Source organism: Neovison vison, chromosome 13 (genome assembly GCF_020171115.1).
Source record: "Neovison vison isolate M4711 chromosome 13, ASM_NN_V1, whole genome shotgun sequence".
Lineage (NCBI taxonomy): Eukaryota > Metazoa > Chordata > Mammalia > Carnivora > Mustelidae > Neogale > Neogale vison.
In genome coordinates, this window is record NC_058103.1 from 106404551 (window position 1) to 106415217 (window position 10667).

The 10667-nt window shown below is 43.5% G+C and overlaps 1 pseudogene; it reads right to left on the minus strand.

Annotated features, from left to right (window-relative positions):
* Nucleotides 1–6242: 6242 nt before the first annotated feature.
* LOC122894656 lies at nt 6243–6809 on the minus strand (annotated as a pseudogene).
* Nucleotides 6810–10667: the final 3858 nt, after the last annotated feature.

Here is a 10667-nt window from a genome sequence, read left to right on the forward strand (position 1 = left end):
AATGGGGACAGTAGCGGTATGCACCCCACAATGTATATGCAAATGAAATCAGTACCATATGTGTTTATATGGCCCGGCTTTTGATTGTTAGTGTTGATTATCTTCAGGTTGTTGGCGTGGGTCCTGTGGTTTCTTTGGCATTCTGCAGGGCTCTAATGAGTTCACATCTTGAGTCTTAAGATTCCCTGAGCCAGGGCGCCTGGGTGGCTCAGTGGGTTAAGCCGCTGCCTTCGGCTCAGGTCATGATCTCAGGATCCTGGGATCAAGTCCCACATGGGGCTCTCTGCTCAGCGGGGAGCCTCTCAATCTCTCTCTCTCTCTCTCTGCCTGCCTCTCCATCTACTTGTGATCTCTGTCAAAAAATAAATAAAATCTTAAAAAAAAAAAAAAGATTCCCTGAGCTGTTGAAGCTGAAGGATGAGGGGTCAGGAGAGTGGGGCAGAAACTGGGCTGAGTCTGCAGCACAGCTCAAAGGCTGTCATGCCATGGCAGGGGACAGGGCATCTTCTGCAGAGCAGCTCAGAGATGCTACCCAAGATTTTTTCCCTTTTCAGTCCCTGCTAAGCACTCAGTGAACAAGCCCTTCTCCCCACACTCCGTTTGAAGTCACCCTTGGAGAGGGGGCAAGCCAGGACTCTGGTGTCAAAACAGCAGAGGTCATATCATACTCTTGAACTTGGGCAAGTTCATCAATGTCTCTTATTGGCCATTTCCCCCATCTGTGCAATGGGATATAGAATAAAGCTAATCCCAGGGGAGAGGTTGAGAAGGTAGGTCTACATTGTAAAGAGAGGCTATGAAAGCACTTATTAAACTTTAAAGGCACGCAAATGCTGGGGATACATTTTCTCAGAGAGCTGATATCCTTGGCACCTCTTCCGTGAAGCCTTCCTAGACTGCCCGGTTGGGAGTGATTTCTTCCTCCACTGATTCCCGCTGCTGCTCACTTGAGCATTACAAATATAGATGCTGCCCCATCAAGAGGCACAATTCTGAGTACAGAACAAGCCAGGCCTCCTGAGTTCCAGCTAGTATCTTGGTAGTTTCTCTTGGCACTCTTTTTGTGGTGTGTCCACCAGGCACTTTCCTAGCACTTGTCCTGTTCTCCCTCTGCAGAAAGTAAGACCAGTCACGTTCATCCTATGGGGCTCTGCCCCCTGACCACATACCTTGAGGCACCGTGTAGTCCTTAACCCAAGTAGGCCAATAGGGTCTTTCTCTGAGAATTTACATTTGCATCTGTGATTGATAGGGAGTCAGTTCAGTATCTCCGAGTAATTAAAACTATAACATATAGGGGTGCCTGGGTGGCTCAGTGGGTTAAGCCTCTGCCTCCAGCTCAGGTCATGGTCTCAGGGTCCTGGGATGGAGCCCTGCATCGGGCTCTCTGCTCAGCAGGGAGCCTGCTTCCTCCCTCACTCTCTGCCTGCCTCTCTGCCTACTTGTGATCTCTGTCTGTCAAATAAATAAATAAGATCTTAAAAAAAAAACCCTCACAGATTAAAAAAAGAAAAAAAAAAGACAGTGAACATATCTATCCCCCCCAAAATTTCCTCCTGCCCTCCTTGATCCCTCCAGGTCCTCGCTGACTCTCAGCCCAGGCAGCCACTTTCAGTACCTATAGACTAGTTCGCATTTACAGAATTTTATAAAAATGGAGCCCTCCAATATGTACCTTTTTGTCTGTCTGCTTTCAGTCAGCTTAATTATTTGGAGAGGTGTCCGTGTTATTACACATCTTAGTAGATCAGTTCTGTGGCTGAGTCGTAACGCGTTACATGGACATGTGACCATTTTGTTTACTATTCAACCGTTGATGGACATTAAGGTTGTCTCTAGATTGGGACTATTACAAATCAGGCTCCTATGAACATTCGTATATAAATCGTTATGTAGACATATGCTTTTATTTCTTTTGGATAAATACCTAGGAGCGGAATGGCTTTGTCATATGGTGGGTAAACGCTATGCTTAGCTTATGCAGCCAAAGTGGCCATACTGTTTCACATTCCCACCAGCCGTGTGTGAAAGTTCCAGGAACTTCAGATCCTCGCCACATCCTTAGTTTCAGTCATTTTGGTTTTAGAAATTCTAATAATTGCCTATAGTTTTAAGTTTTGCTCTTAGGTCTGTCACCTGTTTCGTGTTAATTTTGGCATATGTATGCGGTCCCAGTTAAATTTCTTTCTTTTCATGTGGGTATGAATGTCCGATTGGCCCAGCATCCTTTGGCACAAAGATTATCCCTTTTTACAATGAAACTGACTTTTAAAAATAGATATAGGGCTATTTCAGTTATTTATTTCTAGTTGAGTTAGCTTTCATGCTTTGTGTCTTCTATTAAAGAATTTTTCCATTTCATTGAAGATATCAAATTTACTGGCATAAAGTTTTTATGAATGATGTCGAGTATCTGTTCATTTGCTTATTATCATTTGTGTATCTTCTCTGGAGAAATGTCTATTCAGATCCTTTGCTCAATTTGTAATTGGTTTGTCTTTTTATTATTGTATTGTAAGAGTTCCTTACATATTCTATATACAAGTCCTTTTTTTTTTTTAAATAGATTTTTATTTATTTATTTATTTGATAGACAGAGAGGGATCACAGTAGGCAGAGAGGCAGGCAGAGAGAGAGGGGGAAACAGGCTCCCTGCTGAGCAGAGAGCCCGATGTGGGGCTCGATCCCAGGACCCTGAGATCATGACCTGAGCTGAAGGCAGAGGCTTAAACCACTGAGCCACCCAGGCACCCCTATATACAAGTCCTTTATCAGACATATAATTGGCAAACATTTTCTCCCATTCTGTATGCCTTTTGCCTTCCTGAGTACCCTTTGAAGCACAAAAGTTTTACATTTTGATAAAGTCCATTTCATCTCATTTTTCTTTTGTTAGTTATGCTTTTGGCATCATATTTAGGAATCCATTGCCTAATCTGGGATTTACGCCTACATTTTCTTCTAAGAATTTTATTGTTTTAGCTTTTACATTGAGGTATTTATCTGTTTTGAGTTACTTTTTGTACATGATATTAAGTAAGGGTAAGGGTCCCAACTTCTTTTTTTTTTTCCTTTTTTTTTTTTTTTTTGCACATGAATATCCAGTTGTCCCAGCACTATTTGCTGCAAAGACTATTCTTTTTTTAAATTATTTTATTTGGGGGCGCCTGGGTGGTTCAGTGAGTTAAAGCCTCTGCCTTCAGCTCAGGTCATGATCTCAGGGTCCTGGGATGGAAGCCCAACATCGGACTCTGTGCTTGGCAGGGAGCCTATTTCCCCCTCTCTTTCTGCCTGCCTCTCTGCCTACTTGTGATCTCTCTGTCAAATAAATAAATAAAATCTTTTTTTTAAAAAGTGGAGCATGTGATGGAACAAATAAAATAATATTTTAAAAAGTATTTTATTTATTTATATGGGAGAGATCACAGGCGCCCCTGCAAAGGCTGTTCTTTCACAATTGAATGGTCTTTGCACCCTTGTTGAAAATCAGTTGACCACAGACACAGGCTTTGTTCTATTCCACCCAGATACCCCAGTATTAATTATTCTTTAGGTACTTTATAGAATCCATCATTGAAACTATCTTAGGCTGTGGGTAATTTCTTAAATTAATACTTCAATGTGGGGCGCCTGGGTGGCTCACTAGGTTAAACCTCTGCCTTCAGCTCGGGTCATGGTCTCAGGGTCCTGGGATCAGGCTGTCTGCTTAGTGGGGAGCCTGCTTCCCTCTCTCTCTGCCTGCCTCTCTGCCTACTTGTGATCTCTCTCTGTGTCGAATATATAAAGAAAACCAAAAAAAAAACCAAACCAAAAAACTTCAATGTCAGGGTGCCTGGATGGCTAAGTTGGGAAAGCATGCAACTCTTGATCTCAGGGTTGTAAGTTTGAGCCCCACGTTGAGTATAGAGGTTATTTAAAAATAAAATCTCTAAAAAAAAAAAAAAACTTCGATCTCTTTACTTGCTGTAAGTCTATACAGATTGCCTGTTTCTTCTTGAATCAGTTTAAGTAGTTTGTTTCTTTCTAGGAATTTGTCCATTTCATCTAAGTTATTAAATTTTTAAAAAAGATTTTATTCATTTATTTGACAGAGAGACCGAGATCACAAGCAGGCAGAGAGGCACGCAGAGTCGGGGAAGCAGGCTCCCTGCTGAGCAGAGAGCCGGATGCGGATGCGATGTGGGGCTTGATCCCAGGATGCTGAGATCATGACCTGAGCCGAAGGCAGAGGCTTAACCCACTGAGCCACCCAGGCACCCCTAAGTTATTTATTGACATACAGTTGTTCATAGTATTTCTTATGCTTTTATAAATAATGCTATTTCATAAGGTTGGCAGTAAGAAGTTCCTTATTTCTGATTCTAGTGATTTGAGTCTTTTCTTTTTTCTTGGTCATTGTAACAAAGGTTTGTCAGTTTTGTTGACCTTTTCAAAAAACAGCTTTCGGTTGATTGGTTTTTTCCTATTTTTCTATTCTCCTTTTCATTAATTCACACTCAAATTTTTACTATTTCCTTATCTCTGCTTGCTTTAAATTTAGTTTGCTCTTCTTTTTAGAGTATCTCTAAGGTAAAAGGTTATGGTATTGATTTCAGATCTTTCTTTGCATTGACAGCTATATATTTCCATCTAAGCACTAATTTAGCTGCATCCCATAAGCTTTGATACAGGATTTTAATTTATTTCAAAATATTTTCTACTTCCCTTGTGAGTTCTTTTTTGGACCATGGCTTAGTTCAGAGTTTTTGCTTAACTTCCACATGCCTGTGAATTTTCCGGATTTCCTTTTGTCATTTATTTCAAATTTCATCCCCTGTGGTCTCACTTTCATTTTTGAAAGTGTTTTTTTTTTTGTTTTTTTTTTAACCTAGGTTAACATTTTAGGTTAATGTTGTATTTTTTCTTCCTTTATTTTTTTTCAAGTTTTTATTTATTCATTTACTTAAATCTTTACACCCAAAATGGGGCTTGAACTCATGAATTCAAGATCCAGCCAGTATTTTAAAGATGTAGCTCCATATCTTCTTCCTTGCATGCTTTCTGACAAAAGAAAATCTGTTAGCATTATTTTTGTTTGTATCTAGTATGTCTTTTTACTCTGGCTGCTTTTACTTGTGTGTGTGTGTGTGTATATATATATATATATATATATATTTTTTTTTTTTTTTTCATTTTTAAGTAAGCTCCATGCTGGGCTTGAACTCATGATCCTGAGATCAAGACCTGAGCTGAGATCAAGAAACAGATGCTTGGGGCGCTTGGGTGGCTCAGTGGGTTAAGCCGCTGCCTTCGGCTCAGGTCATGATCTCAGGGTCCTGGGATCGAGTCCCGCATCGGGCTCTCTGCTCAGCAGGGAGCCTGCTTCCTCCTCTCTCTCTCTCTCTCTCTCTGCCTGCCTCTCTGCCTACTTGTGATCTCTCTCTGTCAAATAAATAAAATAAAATATTAAAAAAAAAAAAAAGAAACAGATGCTTAATCGACTGAGCCACCCAGGTGCCCCACTCTGGCCACTTCTAAATCTTTCTCTTTGTCACGTTTTATTTTATTTTATTTTTTATTTTTTTTAAAGATTTTATTTATTTCTTTGACAGACAGAGATCAGAAGTAGGCAGAGAGGCAGGCAGAGAGAGAGGAAGGGAAGCTGGCTCCCTGCTGAGCAGAGAGCCCGACGTGGGGCTCCATCCCAGGACCCTGAGATCATGACCCGAGCCGAAGGCAGCGGCTTAACCCACTGAGCCACCCAGGCGCCCCTATTTTATTTTTTAAAGATTTTATTTATTTATTTGACAGAAAGAGATCACAAGTAGGCAGAGAGGCAGGCAGAGAGAGAGAGGCGGAAGCAGGCTCCCCGCCAAGCAGGGGGAGAGGGGTGCTCGATCCCAGGACCCTGGGATCATAACCTGAGCCAAAGGCAGAGGCTTTAACCCACTTAGCCACCTAGGCACCCCATCACATTTTAAAAACAATTTTTGATATACCTTGGTATAGGTTTTTTTGGAGGAGAGGGGGCTGGGTCCAGTGTACTTTATTGGTGGTACTTAACTTGGAAGGCTCCCTAAGCCCCTCCCACTCTTCAGGGATTCTGGAATGGAGACTGTAGAGCCTCAATGTGTTGGGAGGTTGAGTTGGGGTAAACACTCTCAAGCAGCTGAGGGTCTCTCTCTTCTTGTGTTCCTACTGGAGCTGTTGGTCTAGGATACTCTTACTCCTTGGAGGCCATGTGGACCATAAGGTCTATTACCCTATTGCTTCATTTTCATTTTCATACCAAATTCATTTTCATACCAGGAAATGAACTTGACAAAGTGTTCACTGAAGGTAGCACAAGCCCCAGCATCAAAGGTGGAAGAGTGGGTATCCTTATTAAAGTTGCAGGACGAACCTGGTCCTCAGTGCAGCCCAGACTGCCCTTGGGGGGCCTCTCCGATGCCTGTTTCACCACCTTCTTGATGTCATCAAATATGGCAGCTTTCTCCAGGAACCAGGTCAGATCCTGCTGACATATTGAGAGTGGAAACATGGAAGACCATGTTGGTGAGCTTCCCATATAGCTCGGGAATTACCTTGCCCTCAGCTTTGGCAGTGCCACTAGAAGTAGGGATGATGTTCTGGGAAGCCCATGGCCATCATCCCACAGCTTACCAGAGAGGTCATCCACAATATTCTGGGTGGCAGTGTTGGCATGGATTATGGTCATGAGTCCCTCTGTGATGCTAAGGTTGTCATGGATGAGACTGGTCAGGGATGTCCAAGCAGTTGGTGGTGCAGGAAGCATTTGAGGGCCTTGAGGGAGTTGTCCTACTTTCCATGGTTCATGCCCTTCACAAACATGGGGGCATCAACAGAAGGGGCAGAGATGGTGACCTTTTTGGCTCTACCTTCAAGTGAGCCCCAGCCTTCTCCAAAGTAGTAAAGATACTAGCAGACTCTACATACTCAGCACCAGCATCACCCCATTTGATATTGGTGGAATCTCACTCCTGGAAGATGGAAAGGGGCTTTCCATTGATGACAAGCTGCCCATTCTTAGTCTTCACTGTGCCATTGAACTTGCCACATGTGGAATCTTACTGGAACATGTAGACCATGTGGTTGAGATCAATGAAGAGGCCATTGATGGCAGCAGTACTCCCCTTGGGGTGCCTGGCTGGCTCACTTGGTAGAACACACAACTCTTAATCTTGGGGTTGTAAATTCGAACCCCACATTGAGTGTAGAGATAACTTAAAAATAAAATATTAACAAAAAAAATTAACCCTGATGACCAGGTATCCAATATGGCCAAATCCATTTACCACAACCTTTACCATTGTGTCCCAGGGCCCCAGCTGGCACTACACATGATGTGGCTGTCTGTTGAGCTGGGAGAAACAGAGAGTTTGGTATATCTTTATGTGTATTGTGCTTGGGGTTCATTAGTTTCTGAGATCTATGGATTTATCAAATCTTCATCAAAGTTTTCATCAAACTTAGAAGTTTTTCAGTTGTTTTTTCTTCCTTTCCCTTCAAGTATTTCTTTTTCTTGTCCTCTTCCCTCTGTGGGGGACTCTAGTTACACAAATATATTAGGTCACATGGCTCCTCAGTGCCATGTTATTATTATTTTAAAGGCTTTTTTCTCTGTGTATTTTATTTGGGATATAGTTTCTGTGACTATGTATTCAAGTTCACTAGTCTTCTGCCACATCTAATGTTCCATTAATCCATCTAGTGTATTTTTTATCTCAGACCTTATAGTTTTCAGCTTTAGAATTTCAATTGGGGGGCGCCTGGGTGGCTCAGTGGGTTAAGCCACTGCCTTCGGCTCAGGTCATGATCTCAGGGTCCTGGGATCGAGTCCCGCATCGGGCTCTCTGCTCAGCATGAAGCCTGCGTCCTCCTCTCTCTCTCTGCCTGCCTCTCTGCCTACTTGTGATCTCTCTCTGTCAAATAAATAAATAAAATCTTTAAAAAAAAAAAAGAATTTCAATTGGGGTCTATTAAGTAATATCTTCTATTTCTCTATTTAACATGGTCAGTCTTTGCTTTATCTTCTTGCACATATGGAACATAGTTACAATAACTGTTCTAATGTCTGTGTCTCCTAATTCTATCATCTGGGTAATTTCTGGGTAGGTTTCAATTGATCAGTTTTTTTCTTTTCATTACGGGTCATACTTTCCTGTTTCTTTGCATACATGCTACTTTTTATCAGTTGCCAAACATTGTGAATTTTATTTTGTTAGATGCTGGACATTTCTGTATTCTTATCCATATTCTTGAGTTTTGTTGTGGGGTGCAAAAGCACTTGGAAATAGTTTGGTCCTTTTTCAGATCTTGCTTTTGTTAGATGGGACCAGAGCAGTGTTTTGTTTTCACCCACTTCTGAGTCAAAAGGTCTTGTGAGTGCTCCACTCAATGCCCCATTAATTGTGAGATTTCCACTCTGGTTTGTGGGAGCCAGCCCTATTCCCAGCCTTGTGTGAGCCCCAAGGATTATTCTCTCTAATCATATTGGTTGATTCTAACTGTGCTTTCTGGTAGTTTCTTCACATGCAGGCACCAAGCTGAATGATTAAAGATGTACCCTATGTAGTGCTCCGGAGTTCTCTCTGGGTACAGTATGTTCGTTTTTGGTTCTCTGCCTTGTGTCCCCAGACTCCTAACTTCATCTTGTCAGTGCAAGGAGAATGCAGACCCCACCTGCCTTCCTCTCCCAGTGCTCTGATCTGGAAGTGTTTTTCAGACAGTAAGGTGGAGCATTCCTAGGGCTCTCCTCATTTGTTTCCTGACTCTCATGGTCTGGCATCCAGTGTTTTGAGGACCACTGTTTCATATATTTTGTGGGGTATTTTAGCCATCTTAGGTGGGGACGTAAATCCAGTCTTGGTTACTCCATCTTGGCTGGAAGCAGAAATCCTTGTGATGTTCATTTGTCTGGTGGGCACTTACTGGGGGAGAGCTTGCTGGTCTGTGGCTCTCCAGACACTCCAGATTTTCCTATCTCAGGGCCTTGGTGTGGGCCCTTACCTCTGTCGGGACTGCTCTGTCTAGCTGTCCTTCCCTCTCTCAGCTCAGAGGCCTTCTCTGACTACTTTGTGTAAAGTGAATCACTCTTTTTTTTATTTCCCATTCACACTTCTGCTTTCCTTTACAACTTCTTTTACTAGAGTGAAGGCAAGAATTTCTGTCAGATTCGCTGGAGCCAGCTCAGGGCCAGGCACACTATAGGTGTTCAATAAATATTTGTTGAATAACTGAGGTCTTTGTATATTTCATGGTACCTGTCATATATCAGAACTTGGTCAAACCAGGGGTACTTGGCTGATGGGGCACAGCTCCCTGCCCTGCGTCTCCAGCAGGGAAGGGATGCAGGGCCCCTGGACTGAAGCCACACTCTCCTTAGTGATAACTGAAGGCCCCCGGGTGCTGGCCAGGGGAGGGCTGACAGGTGGGGCTGATGAGTTCCAGACCCAGGCCTCTGGGCCCCGGCACAGTCCGACAGAACCGGACGCTGGGCAGGAGCCAGAGCCAAGCTTCCATGACGTCATTGCCTTCAAGAGCCATGCTCCTCCCTGGGCCCTTGGTGGGGCTTCAGGTCTTACCCACCCCTCTCAGAGCCATATGCCACAGGCTCTGGGGAAAGATGGAGCCATCTTCCCTAGTTCGAGTCCCAGACCTGGTTGTGTGACCACTGACAACTACCAGAACACTCACAGGGTTGGCTCTATAAATTCAAAAATACTTTGTACAGTGAAAACATCTGTAAACGGAAGTCAAGTGTTCACTGAACTAGTAAGGCCTTAGGAAGCTTCTGTCCTGAAGACCTAGTTTTGATGAAGGGAGAGCCTGAGGTTTAAATGAAATAGTCTGCGTAGACTGCTGTAGCACCAGGCTTGGGACTGTGTGTTTTTATTCTAGCTACTAACCACTTGCCTACCTCTGGCTGAACAGCCTGTGCCCCGGTGCCTCCCCGCTTCCCAGCAGCCCTTCCTGCCTCAGCTGGGAGCCTTGATCCATTTAGGTTTGGTTTTGTTTCAAGATTTTACTTATTTGAGAGAGAGTGAGAGCAAGTAGGGGGAGGGAGGGGAATAAGCAGACTCTGCATTGAGTTTGGAGCCTGATATAGGGCTTGATCTCAGTACCCTGAGGAGTCAGACACCGAACCAACTGAGCCACCCAATCACCCCCATTTAAAAAAAATTGTTTTTTTTAATTTTAATTTTTATTTTTTTTTTAAAGATTTTATTTATTTATTTGAGAGAGAGAGTGAGAGAGAGCATGAGAGGGGAGAAGGTCAGAGAGCGAAGCAGACTCCCCATGGAGCTGGGAGCCTGATGTGGGACTCGATCCCGGGACTCCAGGATCACGCCCTGAGCCGAAGGCAGTCGTCCAACCAACTGAGCCACCCAGGGGTCCCAAAAATTTTTTTTTTTTTTTTTTAAGTAGATGGAGAAAGAGAGTGCACGCGCAAGCACATGAACTGAGGGGAAGGGCAAAGGGAGAGGGAGAAGCTGAGCCAGGAGCCAGACATGGGACTCCACCCCAGGACCCTGGGATGATGACCTGAGCCCAAGGCAGATGCTTAACCGACTGAGCCACCCAGGCGCCCCCATCTGTCTTCAACAAGGATTATAGTTACTGTTTTTGAGCATGTATGAGGTACCAGGCCATGAGCTAAGCACTCT